Raw genomic sequence first — 19,881 nt, forward strand, 5'->3', positions numbered from 1 at the left:
CTGTCGCCAGTGGATTCCCAACTTTTCAACTCTAGCAAAGCCTTTACTGAAACTGACCCAGAAGGATGCCTTGGATGAAATTGAGCTGAAAGGAGATGAGATGGATGCTTTTATTGAATTGAAAGAATGCATGTGCAGGGCTCCAGCTTTAGGTATGCCTGATTACACAAAGCCTTTCACATTGTTTTGTCATGAACGTGATGCATGTTCTTTGTCTGTCTTGACCCAAGCCCATGGTGGCATAAACAGACCAGTAGCGTATTTTTCAGCTACTTTGGATCCGGTCGCAGCAGCACTGCCAGGGTGTTTGCGCGCCGTAGCAGCAGTTGGTATCAACCTCACTCAGAGTGAAGGAATAGTGATGGGACACCCATTAACAGTCATGGTCCCTCACTCAGTTGAGATACTTTTGACCCGCTCCCGAACGCAACACATGACTGGAGCAAGACTCACAAGGTATGAAACAATAATTCTGGGCTCACCGAATGTGCAGCTGAAAAGGTGCACTACGTTGAATCCAGCAACCTTGCTTCCCGGTGAAAATGCTGAAATTGAGAACGCTGAAGACGTCGAGCACGACTGCCTTCAGGTGACTGAATTTTGCACAAAACCCCGACCTGATATTAGGGATACTAAGCTTGATGAAAATGACCATATTATTTTTGTTGATGGTTCATGTCTAAGAGATGGGTTGGGAATTTTGAAAGCAGGATATGCTGTATGTACTGTAACAGGTGTCTTGGAAGCATCCTGGCTTCAAGGAGTCAATTCCGCACAAGTAGCAGAGCTTGTAGCCCTTACAAGAGCATGCCAACTGTCTACATTGATGAAGGTTACCATTTACACTGACAGTAGGTACGGGTTTGGAATTGTGCACGACTTTGGGCAACTATGGTCACAGAGAGGTTTCCTGACCTCTTCAGGGTCCCCAGTGAAAAACGGGGCGAGAATAAGGGAATTGTTACACGCCATTCAGATGCCAGCCGAAATTGCAGTGGTAAAGTGTAGTGCTCATACAAAAGGACAGGACTATGTTTCCCTGGGAAATGCATATGCGGATCAAGTCGCAAGATTTTGTGCCTTGAACTGTATATTGCTCAGGGATGAATGGAATTTGAAAAGTGAACCAGAACTCGAACCAGCTGAAGCATTTGCCTTGAAGGTTGTGGATACAATGGATGAACTAAAAGCATTACAGAATAGCGTCAGGGAGGATGAAAGAGTTTCCTGGATTAAGTCACAATGTACAAGGAGACCAGATGAGTTATGGGTTTCAAATGAAGGAAAATTTGTTTTACCAAATAGTCTCTTATCGCAGCTAGTGCGGTTCTATCATGGGCAGGCTCACCTAGGGAGAGATGCCATGATAAGATTGTTCAAAACTGATTGGTTTAACCCCAGATTCCGTCAAGTTGCAGAAGCAGTTTGCCATCGTTGTGTCATTTGTCAGCAGATGAACCCAGGAAAGGGAACGGTTGTGAACGTGAGCCACATTGGCAGGGCGGGTGGCCCGTTCAGCAGAATGCAGATGGACTTTATTGAGATGCCTGTGCATGGAGGTCTGAAGTATGTGTTGGTGATTGTGTGCATCTTTAGTCACTGGATTGAAGCATACCCCACACGTAGAAATGACAGCCTTACAGTTGCAAAACTATTGTTGAGGGAGTTGATACCACGTTTCGGATTCCCGATCTCTTTAGAATCAGATAGAGGAAGTCACTTCAATAACGAGGTGATAAAGTTACTTTGCGCAGCGCTGAACATTGAGCAAAAACTGCATTGTAGCTATCGCCCTGAAGCCTCAGGACTGGTGGAACAGATGAATGGTACACTGAAATCAAGAATGGCGAAAATATGTGCATCGACAAATTTGAAATGGCCTGACGCATTGCCTTTGGTGTTAATGTCAATGAGAAACACCCCTGACAGAAAGACTGGATTGTCCCCGCACGAAATTCTCATGGGCAGGGCCATGAGACTTCCTGCAGTTCCCGCAAACGCGCTTTTGAATATTACAGATGATATGGTGTTAGACTACTGCAAAGGTCTGGCTGACGTGGTTCGCTCTTTCTCTCACCAGGTGGAAGCAACCACCTTGTCACCGATCCAAGGTCCAGGACACACACTGAAAGCAGGTGACTGGGTCGTGATAAAGAAGCACGTGAGGAAGTCGTGTCTGGAACCCCGTTGGAAAGGCCCTTTCCAAGTGATCCTGACGACCACTACCGCTGTGAAGTGTGCGGGAGTTCCCAACTGGATTCACGCCAGTCATACAAAGAAGGTGTTGTGTCCCACAGATGAGGAAGTTGAAGCGCTGAAACTGCCAGTACCTGATAACAAAGTGCCGAGCGCTGAGACAGAGCAAAACAGAACTTGGAGCGAACAGGCAGAAATAGAAGAGAGAGAAATATTCTCTGAGGACGAAACAACCGATTCACTTGGGGAAGACCAAGGAGAAACCTCAGACAGCGACGAAGCAGCTGAAGGTAACAAAGAGCCTGAAGCAGCTGAAGGTAACAAAGAGCCTGAAGAAAGTAACGGTGACAAAGGGCTCGAAAGAGGTGAAGAAGCAGGAGAGCCTGATCAGAGGAGGGCTTTCCCAGAAGCAGACGGTACAGAAAAAGAAAAGAAAAACCTGATTGACTCCCCAGAAGGAGGGGACAAGGCAGAACAGAACGAAACTGTTCAAACTTCCTCAGAAGAGATCGCAGGTCCATCAAGTGGGCACAGTGCAAAGAGAAGACCAAGTATATCACCAGTAAAACTAAGAACTAGAGAAACGTTGAACGACAGTGAAGGGCCAAGAGTGAAAGAGAAAAGAAAGGAAGTGTCTGTCGTGGTACCAACATCAAGTGAAGAAAAAGACTTGGCCAAAGAGGAAAGTACTAGTGAGGCAGAATCGAAGAGAGATGCAAAATTGAAAAGGATACCAAACAGGAGATATTCCGGTCCAGAATGGGCATATGTAGTCAATGACGATTGGACCGACGAATTTGTATCTCTTAACCTCGAGAACGAAGAAGAAGAGATACCAATAGAAAAGAAAAGTTTTATGGACACTATTGATTGAAAGGGTGATAAATGACATTGCTTGCTATAATCTAACGTGATACAACCAGCTGAGACATTGCTAAACCGGATGAGACATTTGCTAACTTGATAAGACTTTGATAACCTGATTGACTCTTAAACCCGATTTGAGACAACGTTGCTAACTGATAAAAGACTGAGTTATTGCCGAATTGAGACAAATGCTGCTAACCGATAAGTGACTGGGCTCCTGAAGAAAACTGTGTGAACATTGCGCTCGTTCAGCTTTGTAACTAATTGCTAAATCGTTTCTTTATAAGTGCTTCTAGCTCTCTGATTCTATACAGATCATGACTAAGTACGCTACACAAAACAGTAGAGTGAAATATTGTAAATATGCGTGTATAGGCTTGATAACTGCATGTGTACTAATAATAATGGCAATAGTGCTTGCAACGCGTGGTAAGGGTGAGAATGAGAAAATTGATGCTTCTACTTCTGCTCCTGTTACTGTCACTGAACTAACCGCATTGAAAAGACTAGAATTAGATGAGAGACACTTGCATGATAAGAAGGAACTTTCGTATAATGTTTTCTATCGCCTACTAACAGAATATGTTGAGACTATGGATGCGAAAGATTGTTATGTGTGTACACAGATACCGACATCGGTAACGGAAGGGGTGACTTATCACCACATGCCTCTTACATATGGGATTACATGTAGTTTAGTAACTTCTAGATTTTATGGTCAAACTAACATACAGTATTTTTATTCAAATTATGATGTTACCTTTGCATATGTTCCTATAATAACGCAACTAAGCCAGATTGCTAAAGATTGGGATGCTAAAATAATGAGGGAATTTTTCGAGCCAATGCAACCTTTTGAAACAGCTCACGCTCATAGGGAAAACCTTACCTGCTCGCTCTCTGCAGTAGAAATAAGCTTTTTAGATCGCACAGATGATAGAAGGGCACAAATGAATGCGAAATTAGAAAAAGAGCTAAGTAAGAGGACTTCAGTAGATAATTATGCTTTTGCCGCAATAAAAACACAAGGAAAAATAGCTTTAGACGCTTGGCAAATAGGGAAATTTTGTATATATCGTGGTGAATCTTATTATGATAACATTTTCGTGGGAGCGAGTGAATGTAAACATACGTTTATCTTTAGGGCCAAATGGACATTCATGCTGAACGGACTTGACCCTGTCATACCTGGTGTATATTACATTTGTGGGCATAATGCCTATTATCGTCTTCCAAAGGGATGGTGGGGAGATGTTATTTGGGTATAGTGTTCCCAAAGGTTTATCAACTGGATGACCTATCAGTGATTCCAAAGACGTCTGGATCTCATCGTATCCAGAAAAGAGAGACTGCAGCTGCTGTGGTAGGAGATATATTTGGAGCCATGATTCCTTCATTGGGAGTTGTGTTGAATTCCATCAAAATAAGAAAGTTGTCTACTATAGTGGATAACATGTTGACAAAGTTTTCAGGTGCTATAATCCTGATGGATGCTGAACTTGCAGCAGAAAGAGCTATGACTCTTCAAAACAGGATTGCCCTAGACATTCTTTTAGCAAAGGATGGCGGCGTTTGCAAAATGCTTGGTGCGCGTCACTGTTGCACGTATATACCAGACAACAGTGTGAAGATTAAAACAATGCTTGCAAATCTAACAAAAGAGAGTGCAGACTTGAAGGAATTGAAAGAACCAGGAGTTTGGGAGAAGGTTGGAAAGGGAGTTGCTTCAGTGGGAAATTGGCTTGGTGGCATTTGGAATGGAATATTACTAAAAATAATACAGGGAATACTAATAGTACTAATTTGCATCTTTGGGATTTGGGGAATAAAGAGGGGAATACTAATGATCATGGCAAGAATTAAGAGAAGGAAGGAAGAGAAAATGATGAAAAGAATGGCAGAAGAATACAAGGCAAGAACAAGGGGAACTAAAAGGCAAAGAGAACTGACAGAATTTTAATGGAATAAAATTTGTGGGAATAGTTTTGTGTGATGACAAATAGTCATCAGAGGAGGGGTTGATGACGCAGAAACGAAGGTTTTACATTTATTAGCGCATAAACGTAGTGCCGCAATAATCAAGTGTGACTTTAACCGAACTAATAAAGATTGTACGGGGACAAATGTGCCCTCAGAGTAGTTTGCCAACATTTATAAGCGTGCTTTATATAACGTGATGTATTAGAATTGTACTAATCTGACATAACCGTAAACGTGTGCCATGATTTGCTTGTTTGAAATGTTTTAACTTAGCATAACTTTAGTGGAGGCTTCGGCCTAGTTGCCTTGTCTCACGGTTTAGATGCTCGTGTTTTTCTAATGTGCTAATAAAACGTGTATTCCTGCTTGAAGCTGTACTTTTCCAGTGAGATCGGTTCACATGCTTATCTTTAAGGTTTCGTGCCAGCCTGGCATCTTCTTCTTTGCTCCAAGGTCAATCTGCAGGTGCAGACAATGGAAGCTCTGAAAGTGAGTTAATTGGTAAAATATGTTGCAACTTACGTTCCCGACTCCAAGGATAATGTAGAACTAGGTAAAAGCTTGTAAATTGTTGTTTTTGATTGGACAATTTGAAGCCAACCTATGAACCCTCCAATGGAAGACCCTACTGGATTTGAACTGTTGATTATTTAAACCTGGTGCACAAGAAGAAAGCGGCCATTACCCACTGCACCCATTGAGGACATTATTGCCCATTGCAGCCATTATGGCCCATCTTGCTGACCTCGTCATTTTGCCATCTTCTACGATGCCAATTGATGTTCGACGCCATTTGAATGAGACTTTGATGCTTTTTCTAATCGAGAGAAAGAGACTTTGAGTAATTCTCGCTCTAGAGACTTTAACTTTGATCTGCCCCTTTGCATAAAGTAGTAGTTTTGTCCTTTTATCTTGCCGCTGTGAGGCAATTGCCCCGTCCACCCTGCCCCCTTTTGCCCCGTCCCATGCTGATCGAAACCGGTACCTGTGAGACGAAGACTTCCTTGAATGCTGATTGAATTTGGTAAATATGAAAGGAAAATGAACAATTGCATTGTGTTTCTTTTTAGGTAACCAACTGCTGATTTTTGATAAGAGCCCTAGTTAGGAGTTTTCCAAATCAATGTTGCTAAATTGTTTTTGCATGAAGTCCCACATGCAGATGCTAATTTGAGGTTAGATGAGGATTCATTTGTTGCACAATGCAATTTGAGACCTTGTTATGCTGACTAATGTATGCAATTAGCTCATTACAGATTATAGTTTTAGTGGTTTGCGTTGCTATTATCGAATGCATTGTTATTCAAATGCTGCATAGATTGCATCTTTTCCGCCGTTATGGACAGCTATTAATGTTCATTTACATATACCATTTGGTGTTGAGACACATTTATATCGTGCTAGCTTTGTTAATATAGGGAAATAAATTCATTAACTTTGAATGAACTGGTGTGGTTATTCATGGCCGAAAGGTCATGGTTCGCCGAAATGTTTTCTGGATTAATTGTGAAGTGTTATGTTGATCAGGGCATTGCTTATGTTCGTTATTGATTATTGATTAGATTAAATTGACTAATCTCGGGTGAAGAGAGCCCCACTTGGTCAAAAGATTCATCGACCCAAGAGCGTCCAAATACAGGTAATTTATTAGGACGGAACGCTCTATCACCTCCTACTGACGGTCGACCCGTCAACTGTCATGCTGTCTGCTGACTGTCACATACAGACCTGCGGTGGGCCATTCTGGGCAGTTATAGCATGCGGCGGCCATCGCCTGCCCGGACTAGGGCATGGATTTCTGCTTCTGACCAAGGGCCAAGGTATGAAGGGCGGAAAGTTTGCATATTGAAATATCTTACATAGACTTCAGAGTTCCTTGTGGGCCAGCAATTTTTAGGTGATAATAAAAATGTCAGTTTGACTCTGGTGAATAATGTACCTGTTGAAGAGACCTGCATTTTGCCTAGTCTCGGGTTTGATTTATAAATTCGGAGATATTGCGTCTCCCGCAAAGCATGCAGATCAAATAATTGTTTTTTTAAGTGGATAGCTCAGTGGACTACTGCTGTTATCTCAGAGTTGCTGTTGGTACTTGTAGTTTTTGTAATCCCTAATCTTTCATTGTTCTCAGGTTGCTAAAGAGGGTTCCTTTGGATAATATTAAATACTAATTAATAAAAACAACCCCAACCACTCTGCTATGTTTTCAATCCTGAGTTTGCATTTCTCCAGACCAGGCACTCAACATATAATGCCTACCAGAATGGATGACATGTGATTCCGAAATCTTGTAGCCCACAGTGTCTTAAGTAACATTTCCTATAAGTTGATTTACACAGTTATGTGAGTCAATGTCTCTGTAGAGGGCCAAATGTATCAAAGGGCTTTTTTTTTACTCCTGGGCCATAATGCACTCCGACATCCTGCTCTACATAATTGGGATGAGTAGCGTTATATAAAAGAAAATAAATACATGAGAGAGGGTCTGTGTAGAGATGAGGGACACCATAGGAGGGTGGTAGTAAGTGGATCCTTGAAGAAGCTGGCTTTTTGGGAGGGGGTACCAACAAAGATTGTCATGCTGGCTGCCACCAGCATCAAAGCTGGCCATGTTAGAGGTGTAGCTAGAGGTGGTTAAGAGGATGAAAGCTTGAGCCAGCATTGAGACGGAAGCATGGCTCAGCTTGAGGTACCATTAGAACCTCAAGCCCATGACGAGCCAAGCTTTCATATGGATTCTATCTGCAACCCTCATTCTACCTTCATGTACAAAGAGGTAAAAATAAAGCATTAACATATGAGGTAAAAACGAGAGACAAATGGATACTCATTTAGGGTCTGATTTCTACCAAGTGAAACAGCAAAACTTAGTTTAACCAATGCTTCCCCCTTAACTGAATTATGTGAACTTGGGTAAAAAATGTATTTTTACCAATCCTGCTTTTTCTTCACGTTTGTATGTGAAACCACCTTCAAATACATCAGCTGTATAAAAACCTATTGTGTTTGGATTATTAAACTATAATGTTGTTCTTCCTATAAAAGTCTGGACCACATACAGGGTTCACATGACAACTGTCTGGCCTCTTAATTCACTAATGGCAATGTTGCCAGACTCAGGGAGGGGCAGTAATAGGTATGCGTTCATGTTTAAAAACTATTACTTTTACTAAGTACTTCTCAGTGCAGTGTTATTATGCAACATATTCATGCGATGAATTCCACATATCAAAGAAATGCACTTTTTTTGAATTATGAAGAGACTTTATCATATTTTAGGCTATGTTTGTTGTGAGATTAACATGACAAACAGTTTTAGGGCTCAGCTTGTGCAAAGGCCGTAAGAGCCAAACCGGACCCTTGGCTCAGCTCTGGCTCAGATAAACCCTGTTAATTTGTTGGTTTGCCCACCTCTAGGCCTACCTGTTATTCCTGCACCCTGTGCAGTGCCCCAGCCCTGAGGCAAAAGCACTTCAAGAGTTGATTGTGGGACGGACTGGTAGGAAGGTATAGCCTTTCATTTTAGGGATTTCATTTTATTGTAATCCCTGTTTCTGTACAGTTTTTATTTCCAGTTAAAAGAGAATTAAGAATACAGTTAGAAATGCCTAACATAACATGATGTTGCACACTAATACTAAAATCTTCTAGCATCACACATGCTGGAGCCTTAGTTGGATTTCTCACCCATTCTTTCAAAAATACCCTTTCCTTAAATAGTGATTTTCTGTCTGTATGTATAGTTATTTCAGTAGCACGAACCTAGACAAAAGACAGTACAGTGCTGTACAAGGGCCAAGACAACATGTATGTCTGGACACCTGTATTGAATAAGTGAAGGGCATATTTACTAACATTTCATGCAAAACTGCACAGTAAGTGAAGTTGCAGAACTGTGTTGCATGAAAGAGTAGAACAGCACTGTTGGAAATGGCTGTTTATGCAGAGTTATCCCCAAACTTTTTGCTTCTGACCTCCTGTTTTTGATCCTATGCTGAATTTCGTTTTTGCTGGCTTTAGGACTATGGGCACTTTACCACTTCTGACCAGTGTTAAACTGCAAGTGCTCTCTGTCTAAATGGTATTAGCAATTGATTTATCCATGATTGGCATATTTGATTTACCAGTAAGTACGTGTTTTAGTGCCCCAGGTGTGCCCAGGCCTGTACATCAAATGCTATTAGTAGGTCTGCAGCACTGATTGTGCCACTAACATGAGCAACCATGCAAACATGTTTCAGGGCTGCCTTTGCAGTGTCTGTGTGCAGTTTTAAACTGAAATTTCCACCTGGCAAGTGCACCCACTTGCCAGACCCAAACCTTCCCCTTTATTGTATGTAAGTCACCCCTAAAGTAGGCCCAAACCAGCCCCATGTGCATTATATTTAAAAAGTAGGACATGTACTGGTGTATTTTACATGTCTTAAAAGTGAAATAGTGCTAAATTCACAATAGGAAGGCCTATCTCTCCGATAGGGTAACATGGGGACTGCCTTGAACTATCTTTTAAGCGTAATTTCCAATTGGGAGCAGATAGAGATATGGCGTTAGGGTCTGAACTCACAACTTAAAAATACATCTGTTGCTGAAGTTGGTATTTAAACTGTAAGTTTGAAAATGCCACTTTGACAGCTGGGCTGTTTGTGAATTCACTCTTGACAGTCACACACAGGGAGCTGAGGTGTGCTCTGCATATCCTGATGGGTCTTCCTGAGCTAGAATGGTGGGAGAAGCTAACACTTGCACCTGAGTAGGGCTGTGCCTGTGGTTACACAAAGCAGTCTCCAACCGCCTGGGGTGTGTCTGGGGCCAGGGTAGGGAAGGCAGAGTCTTTTGCACTACAAATACTTTTCTTTGAGGTTTTCCTACTTTAAAGGCAGAAATGGGTATAAGTACTGGACCACTGACCCCACAAAGTTAGAATCTTTCTGGACTGAGGACATTCTGCCAGGAAGAAGAGCTGGATGCTGTAGGAGGGACTACCACTCTGCCAGTTGCTTTGCTGGGCTGGCCTGCTGCTTGCTACTTCCATCCTGGGAGTGAAAGGACTGGACTTTGCTTTCTACATCCTGCTTCCAAAGGTTCTCCAAGGGCTTGGACTGAGCTTGCCTACTGTTAAGAAGTCTCAGGGACATCAAAGTCCTCATCTGCCAGCACCTGGATTGTCTTGCTGAGAGTCCTGACTTGCCAAGTGGTGCCAAATCCAGTTCCTGGGCCCCTGGGAGTGAGTTCTGGTGTATCCAAGAAGAAACAAGCACATCGGCTCCAGACTGGTTTCGGAACTGGTGCTGCTGTCTGATTCCATGCCGTTGCCTGCACCAAAGCCGTGGTCCCAGCTGAGTGCAACAACCATGACCAACGCCACAGGCCTGGTGCACCACAGTGCCTCCGAAGTCCTGGCACAGAGTGCGTCCAGAGCGCTGTGTCACTGTTGTCCGTGGCACCCACCTCTGACTCCACCCCTGCACCTGTGGCCCCATTGTTTGATCGCCATTGTGTGATAGCGACATCGCAAAGTCGACACCTCGCGTCTTGACCTGCTGGATTCATTGACCCTGCCTTGTCGTAAGGGCCTGACGCCTCACCACCGATGCTGCATCACCTCCCCTGCAACCGTAAAGAACCGACACCTCACCTCCCCTGCCTAGCAGTAAGGAACCAATGCCCCACCAGCTCCAGTGACCCACACCTCCCACACCCCGTGTAATGTCTTTGTTTTCTCGTTTTCAAAGATACTGTACCTGGGGTCCGTGCGACTCCACGACTGCACCGCACTCCCTCGCGAGTCGGACTGTTGGGAACGACTCTGTCAAGACATCGGACTGTTGGGAACGACTCTGTCAAGACATCATGATAACTCCAGTTGGAGCTATTGTGTTTCTAAGCACTATAGTAAGATTTTATCTTTAAAAATTTGTATCTTTAATTGTGTATGTTGGATCTTTGTTGTTTTAGTCGTTTTACTCAGATACATTTTGGCTATATTTCTAAACTGATGTAGAGTACTTTTGTGATGTTTTCATTGTGTTACTGTGTGTGTACAAATACTTCACACATTGCCTCAGAGATAAGCCTGTCTGCTCGTGCCAGGCTACCGAAGGGTTGAGGAGGGGTTATTTTAGCTGTGTGACTCCATTACCTTGGCGAGAGTGAGTGCAAACCATTGCCAATTATGGCCACCATGTCTAACAAGAACCATATTTTGGTGTGTTGAAATTGGGATTGAAAGCTCTGACTTGAAGGTTACAAAAAGAACCCTCATATCATCCCTCCATTCAGTTCCTAGTCAATGTCTTCCTTTTGCAGTTCCCTTTCCTCTATCTGTTCCCTTTAAACTTTTCTCTGTCACCTTCATCATCTTTCTGAATCTGTTTTTTGCTCCTTTCTCTCACCCATCTTCTTCTGTGATTCTCTTTGGTCTTCTCGCCAACTGTTTTTTTCATCGCTTGCTTTCCTCTTCTCTCACTGCCCACTCTTATTGTTCCTACCTTTTATCTCTCCCTCTCTGTATAAATGCTGCCTCTCATCCATTTTCTCACCACCATTTCTTTCTCTGTTTCACACTCTCCAGTAGTGCTACTGCCTGTGAACTCTAAGTTCTTCTACCACTATTATTCATGGTGCTGGGGTAGAATTTCAAGAACTTCCCCGTATGTTGTCTGTCAAATTCTGCTTGGAATGTATACCTTTGCTAGTTTTCATCGTGAAATACATCCAGCTATGTGTGAATATGTGCTCAATACTCCAATGTATAATATAAACTAAAGAACATTAAAACTATTGTAGCTTGTACGGCTGACAGCTGTCTATTTTCTAATTGTGCAACATCCTCAGATGTGTATTACAAATTAGCTTTTTTTCAGAATTTAATGTCCTGAATTTGGACTCTTTATCCTGAATTCCTTCTGTATTTGTCCAGAATTTGCCTTTTTGCTAGGTGGTCACCCTACAATCAGTGTTTTATTGGTAAAATAAAAACAAATACAGCGACTAAAGGTTTTCGTAGGAGCCCACCTGTGGCACTCCCGAATGATAGGATTGCCAAATACCAAGGTTGCATATTTTTGTTTTACCACATGCCTATTTCTTCCATCACCCTACAATTCCTACTGGTCACTGTAGGAGTTTTTTTCACCCCCGCTTTCTCCCTTTCTCACGTATGTCCTATTTTTCCCCATCCTCCTTCTTTCCGCCTTTTCTGCATTTCTCTCTTCTTTTGGATCATATTTTGAGAAACAATAAGTGAGCATATACAAAGCCAAAGTTTGACGTTCCTACATTCTGTATCGTGCTTATGACACAAATCGATATCCCATATTTGACAGTAGCAAATACAATAAAATTAAAGGTTGATGAAGAACTTGCGGCTGTTGGCAATTCGGGCGCCAGAGCAGCTATTGTATATATTTCATCTTAAAACGCTGATAAGGCATGACTTTCATCCTTATGCAGGAGTTTAGATGGAGAGACTTAAGGACGTCGTCTCATACACCTGGCACTCTCAGTTTAGTTGAGAGAATCTCGATTGTAATTTTTTATTTATCTAAAAAGGTAATAATATTCCCGTTCAAGAATTAATAGCTCCCTTCACATGAAACCCCAGTAAAGCGAAAAAAATCGCACTTTAAAAAAAATCTGCTTTTAAGTTTCCAGATGTCATAATTTTGCTCTGCTTTGTACACTTGACATGTAACAAATGTTAATTATAAATTATATCACCAATTTAAAGACTTTTATACTTGCAAGCTTCATTTAGAAGCACCTATCCCCTGCTGACAAACGTATTGTGTTTCAAGGCCCATCCACTGCAAAATAATCCTCCCTAAATGTTTCTTACATGCATTGATGGGTTAACCATCCTTGTAATCTTTTGCATACGCATGGATTCCAGTGTGATGTAATATCATAACTACACAGCATTATTTGGATCGATAGTGTCATTCTGCTACACTCTCTTCTCCTAGTTATGAGCTGTCAGCTAGAAGGCAGTCTGGTAAGAGCGATGTTCTGCCATAGCTTCAGAACTGCATCTGCAGTCACCACTTCACAGCAGCAATGCTGGTGAAAAAGCGTAGTTGAGCAGTTGTGAGGCAGGGCAGGGTGTTGCCCACCAAAGGCAGGTGAGTGTGGAGCTCTGGGCAGGGCCACTGGAATGATGCGATTCTGCGGCTGCGGAGTTTCTGCATAATTAAGGACTGTCTGTACTTTCCGCATAATCCGTCATCGGCTGCATAGTCTGCAGATTAAAAATAATATATATTTCTAGCACAAATGTATCAAAAGTTAAAAAAAATGGGGTGGCAAGTGTTCCTACACAGTGGGAGGCGTCCCACAAAGGTCGACTAGTTGTCTTTCAGTTGCTAATTGCTGCATTTGGTTGTTAAACCGATGCTAATGAGGTGAAATATTAGTCCATACAATATTATCATGTGAAAAGATTGCAAAATAATGAAGCAGTTCTGCAGTACGCCTCAATATTTGCCATTTCATGCCACATAATGCAGTTAACCCTGCTGCATGGTTTGGACTTCCCCTGTCACATAATTTTAGTGGCCTAGCTATGGCTAAAAACTCTGTTCAGTGACATTGCAAGAGTGCAATGGAACCCAAAGCGAGCTGCCCATAATTGAGGAATGAGTGGGCCCCTACGATCCGTGGGTCTCAGTGTCACTGCACTATTGGGCCCATATGTATGATAATGTTGGGTCACCCTTGTGTCAAAGAAGGGTGCCTTGAGTTACTCTGCCCCAGGAAGGCGTTCCATGAGTGGAAAGTGGGTGTTCTGATGCATCCACCCATGGATGCTGAAGTATTCCCAGATTTGCCAATTCTGGTAAACCTGGGAATGTCTCAGAATGATATGCCTCCCCAGGGAAGGTGTATTTTCCTATTTCTCTGTAGCACACAAAGAAAGAGGAAAATGCTTCTTAGGATTGTTTTTGTGCAGGAAAGCAGGGGTATAACAGAGGCTCCTGTGGTGCATGGCGGGCCTGCAGGATACCCACACTGGAGGGCCACCCCCTCTTCCCCTATTGATGTGAGTGTGGGGGGCCCCTTCAGCATATCTTGCAAGGGAGCCCACTTGTGTTTTGTTATGCCATTGCAGGAATGTGTCCCCTTCCTGCACAGAAAACCGACAGTGCAGGCACCCTTGCACCATGGTGCTAGGGTGCCTGCAATGGTGTAAGCAAGGCAAAAGTGCTCCAGCGCAAGGAAATTACAGACATATATGTTGTTAAATATGGCACATTCCTGCCCTTTCCCTTTCACATAGTGGAGCACAGCAAGGTTGCTTGCTGCGGTTCTCTGTGTGGAAGTGTGATAGATATGCCCACTGATAACTACATCTCCACCTCTTTTCACTTCACTTTGAGTATGGAGGAGACCTCCCCGGCCTGAGGCTGCTTCTTTTGAATAAACCCATTAACAGCATGGGATAGAAAAATCAACAGATCAACATGTGCAAGTATATTGGTTCTGGCTGTCAAGTTTAGTAGAGGAATGATGGTCTCTCCTCGAAGAAATAACAGATCACTGTGTAAACTCTACATACTATGATGTGCCACTGAAGAGTTGTATCTGTGGCCCTCACTGATGAACAAAAACACTGTCATAAAATTAAAATATTCCTAAGTTATAAAACTTGTTTCAGTGGGAGAAACATTTTTGGCAATGTGGAAAGCCTTGCACCCAAATCTGTGGCATTGTGGTTAGCTTATAAATGCTAGTCTCACTTGACTAGACTTACATGATATAATGTTGGAAAGGTAGCAATGTGCTTGTGCATCATGACCACCATGAAGTGGTGAAGTGAAGTAAGGATCCAACGAAGGTTGAAGAGTTAAGTGGATTTTTATTAGAATAACAGGAACAATCCGATTGATGTATAAAAGGTAAAAGGGGCACAGAGGAAGAAAAGACGTGTGCCTCGGTCCGTTAGTGTCATGTGGAATGCCAAGACATCAGCAAGCTCCGTCAGAGGATTCCACATGACACACCGGCATTCCAAGTCACATCACAACATCTCCCCTCTTTCTTTAATTAAATATTTTTCCTTTTAATAAATAAATACAATAAAAAGCAATAACACTAACTTGAATAAGCAATACACTTCTAAGATCAAAACTAATGCAACTAATATACAATGCACATTTTAAGCACAGCATAACGACTTACTTAATAAGTGATTAATACATATATATTGTTTTCACGACAAAACATAATCACGAAACATAGCAGGTCTGCAGCATTCTCGCTTACTCCTTTCCCCGATTGTTTTACTCCCATGCACATCCTTCCTTACACATTCAGAAGAATTGCGAGCTTCAATTTAATTTCCACTGGTTTGATTAGAAAACCTGTGACTACCTTCATGCTCACTTCTTGTTCGAACACTGGGATCTAAAGCCAAGCGTGTTACACCACACCAACTCCCATCAGTCAACCTAGCAGCATTTCTGCTTACCTCTTGAATTTGTTGAGATTCTTTAAACTCTGACAAGCCTTTTATGACTAATATGGGATCTTTTACTCTCACCCAATCACCAATCTGGAGACCATTTTCTTTCTTCAGTATCACCTAAACCTTTTCCTTCCCATAACATCAGAATTGTCCTTTGCTACCTGCCAAGCTTCCTTAAGATCACTTCCTTCATGAAATAATTCAATCATCCAAAAAGGACACAATTCTGTCTTCGCAATCCTACCTCTCATTAATTCAAAAGGGGTCTTACCAGTAGCAACATGAGGTGTAGTGCGATGAGACCAAATCAGTTCTTTAATAGCCTGTCCCACAGACATGTTGCTCCTAAGAGCTGCCTGGATACACTCAACAAGCATGCAATTGAAACGTTCAACAACACCATTACTATGGGGATGATAAAGAGGAGTTCTTATATGTTTGATACCACACATGCTCAGGAAATGACACATCTCTGTGGATACAAATTGTACCCCATTATCAGTCATTATTTGTTCAGGCAACCCTTCCCGGCTAAAAACATCTTTCAAACATTTAATGACGCTTTGTGTGGTGGGAAGTCTTATAGGTAGGACCTCAACCCATCTAGAGAGATGATCTACTATCTCCATGAAATACCTCAAGTCTGGTGGCAACACATGATAAGGACCAAGAAAATCCAGACCAATTTTCTGCCACGCTCTAGCTGGTGATGGAACAAAAGAATCACTCACTCCCTGAGTAACCAAAACTTTGTCACTTATGCAACACCTAGGGCAATTCCTTACCAATTCTTCAATTTCCTTATCCATCCTAGGCCACCAGAAGTCTGATCTTAGCTTCCTTTTGGTAATAGTAGAACCTAGATGTCCTATATGTGCTTTGAGTATCAACTCCCTTCTGAGACACTCTGGAGGAATAAGTTTGTCACATCTAATGAGCTTGTCACCTTCAACAGATAATTCCTCCGATACCTTCCAAAAAGGTTGTAATTCAGGTGGAAGAGTTTTCTCTCTCGGCCAACCAGTCTTAACATAATGCATAACATCACACAACAATTTGTCATTTTGCAATGACTTAATCCAAACATTTTCATCCAAGGTTTCAGCAATGCACGCTATAAAACGCTCTTCTATTTCAGTTTCCCATTCCTTTTCCTTTTCATCTAAGATAGGTAATCGGGATAAACAATCTGCCCTACTGTTTTTACCCCCTGGAATATACTCAACTGAAAAGTTGAATTCTAATAATTTGGCAGATAAACGAGCTATGCGAGCAGTAGAGCGGTTAATTTTTTTTCCTGATAACATTTCCACCAGGGGACGGTGATCAGTTTTTAAAATAAAATGTCTACCCCAGAGATATTGTTTAAATTTTTCTGCACTCCATACACAAGCCAGAAGTTCTTTTTCAATTACAGAGTACTTCCGCTCAACCACTTGCTATGTCCTTGAAGCAAACCCCATGGTGCTTTCCTTGCCTTCACTAGAAAGCTGTGTCAATACTGCACCAAACCCAAATTTGCATGCATCCACCGTTACTATGTTTTTTTTTACTTTCCTTAAAAGGTTGTAACATTGGAGAATTAATAATGTGTTGTTTTATCTGTTCAAAAGCCTCATTGCACTCATTAGACCAATGAAATGTTTGTTTCTTTTTAAGAATTGCTCTAAGACACTCTGTAGTCTTAGTAAAGTCCTTCAAGAACTTCGCATACAATTCACATAATCCCAAGAAGGAAAGCAGCTGCTCTTTGGTTTTTGGTGAAGGAGCTTCGAGTATGCTTTTCACTAGTTTAGGTCTAGGTTTGACACCCTGCTCGGATAATACATGACCCAGGTACTCAATTTCCCGAGTCTTAAAGAGACATTTGTCTCTTCTCAGAGTGACCCCTCTCTCTTCTAAAGTTTTCAAGACCTCCTCCAAAACTCTGTTGTGTGCCGTTTCAGTGTCAGCAAAAATCAGAAAATCATCCTGAAATATGACTACATTGGAATTGTTGGGGAACATGTCAGTCATCAACCTTTGAAAAACAGCAGCAGCTGACGCCAAACTGAAAGGCAATCTACAAAATTGGAAAGTCCCATCAGGTGTCACAAAGGCTGTAAGATATCGAGAGTTAACATCTAGTTCTACTTGATGATATGCCGATCTTGGATCTAACTTCGTAAAACAACTAGCAGAACCCACTTTCGCAATCAGATCATCAATTCTAGGCAATTGAAAACTATCGACCCAAATTGCCTCATTCAAGCTTCTTAAGTCCACACACATTCTCAGGTCTCCAGAGCTTTTCTTTGCTAAAACAATAGGAGATAACCACAGGGTTGCTTCCACCTTTTCTATTATGCCCTGTTCACACATGTCCCTCAATATATTGGACAATTCTGCCCTCATGCTAAAGGGGACATTTCTCAGTTTATGTTTAACAGGGACTGCTCCTTGTTTCAACCTGATCGTGTGTGTGAAATTTGTTATTTTTCCTAACTTGTCCTGGAACAATCCTTTAAATTTTTGTTGCCAAGGACACGCCATATCAGAAAATGTTTTAATACAATTGGTATTATTCCTGTCAATAGACACAGGTTTTTCCCTTCCTGGCTTAATGATTAATTTAAAATCAGCTTGATGAATTAAGCCCAAAACATTAATACCTTTTCTTGCCACATACACTTTGCCATGGACAGTCTCACCAAAGATGGACAATGAAGTCCAAAGGTACCCAACCAAATCAATTTTGCTCCCCTCAAAAGCCAGTGTGGTAACATCAGGAGGGAAAATAGTTTTTTCGCTCCAAAACTCATTGAACTTTTCTAATGAGACAATTGTAATTCGTGCTCCTGTATCCACTAATAATTTGACAGCAATTCCACCCACTAACACCTCAATGTCAGGATCTATTACCATTTTACTAACAGTGGAAATATTGTCCTTGACAACTAACACAAACTCATTATCATCCTGTTGTACACTCTCCTTATCTCCATCAAGTACACAACGAACACTACTCCTTTTTCCACCTCTACATACACATGAGAAATGTCCTGGTTTATTGCAGTTCCGGCACTGTTGATTAACTGCTGGGCAATTCCTGAAGGATGAAACGTGCTTCGAAGAACCACATCTGTAACACATAGGGGGTCATTCTGACCCTGGTGGTCATCGACCGCCAGGGCCAATGACCGCGGAAGCACCGCCAACAGGCTGGCGGTGCTTCCTGGTCAATTCTGACCGCGGCGGTAAAGCCGCGGTCAGACAAGGGAAACCGGCGGTTTCCCGCCGGTTTTCCCCTGGCCATAGGAATCCTCCATGGCGGCGCTGCAAGCAGCGCCGCCATGGGGATTCCGACCCCCTTCCCGCCATCCTGTTCCTGGCGGTTCTTACCGCCAGGAACAGGATGGCGGGAACGGGTGTCGTGGGGCCCCTGGGGGCCCCTGCACTGCCCATGCCACTGGCATATTGCCACTGGCATGGGCAGTGCAGGGGCCCCCTAACAGGGCCCCATAAAGATTTTCAGTGTCTGCATCGCGACGGGTGCCACTGCACCCGTCGCACCCCTTCAACTCCGCCGGCTCCATTCGGAGCCGGCTTCATTGTTGAAGGGGCTTTCCCGCTGGGCCGGCGGGCGGCCTTCTGGCGGTCGCCCGCCGGCCCAGCGGGAAAGTCAGAATGACCGCCGAGGTCATTTGACCGCGGTACGGTCTTCTGGCGGTTCCCGCCAGGCGGGCAGCTTCCGCCACCCGCCGGGGTCGGAATGACCCCCATAGTCTTTTGGTTGACTTTGGATGGCAAGGTATTCCTTGAAGGTGGAATGTATTCTTGTTTTCTCTCAGCATGAACCTGTTTCTTGTAATCATTGTTCTGTGTATTCATTACCGCCCCTGAAATAGAAACATTAGACAAGGACAACTCCAACTGTTTAGCATCCTCCAAGGAACATTCAATTCTCTTTGCTATGTCAATAGCTTTGTCTAAAGAAGGATCCTTACACGTTAACAACTTTTGTTGGATTCTTTTAGAGTAGCATCTCGCTACTAGTTGATCACGTATAAGTTGCGAAGTAAAATGTTCAAATTCGCACTTGTCAGCTAACACTTTTAATGCTGTAATAAATGAATCCACACTTTCATTAGGATTTTGCGCCCTTGTAAAAAATGTGTACCTATGTACAACAACATTCTTGGTCTTAGTGAAATGCTTGTCCAGCTACGCAACTGCCATCTTAAACTCATCTAACTCTTCTTCCTCACGTAATTCATAGACTGGTAGATGATCAAAAATATTCTGTCCTTCCACACCCAGATAATAGTACATTAGACTTTTTTTTCTTTCAGGCTTAAATTTGTGACCGTCAATGGCTCTTAAATAAGCCTTGAATG

This window comes from Pleurodeles waltl, chromosome 8 (genome assembly GCF_031143425.1).
Source record: "Pleurodeles waltl isolate 20211129_DDA chromosome 8, aPleWal1.hap1.20221129, whole genome shotgun sequence".
NCBI lineage: Eukaryota > Metazoa > Chordata > Amphibia > Caudata > Salamandridae > Pleurodeles > Pleurodeles waltl.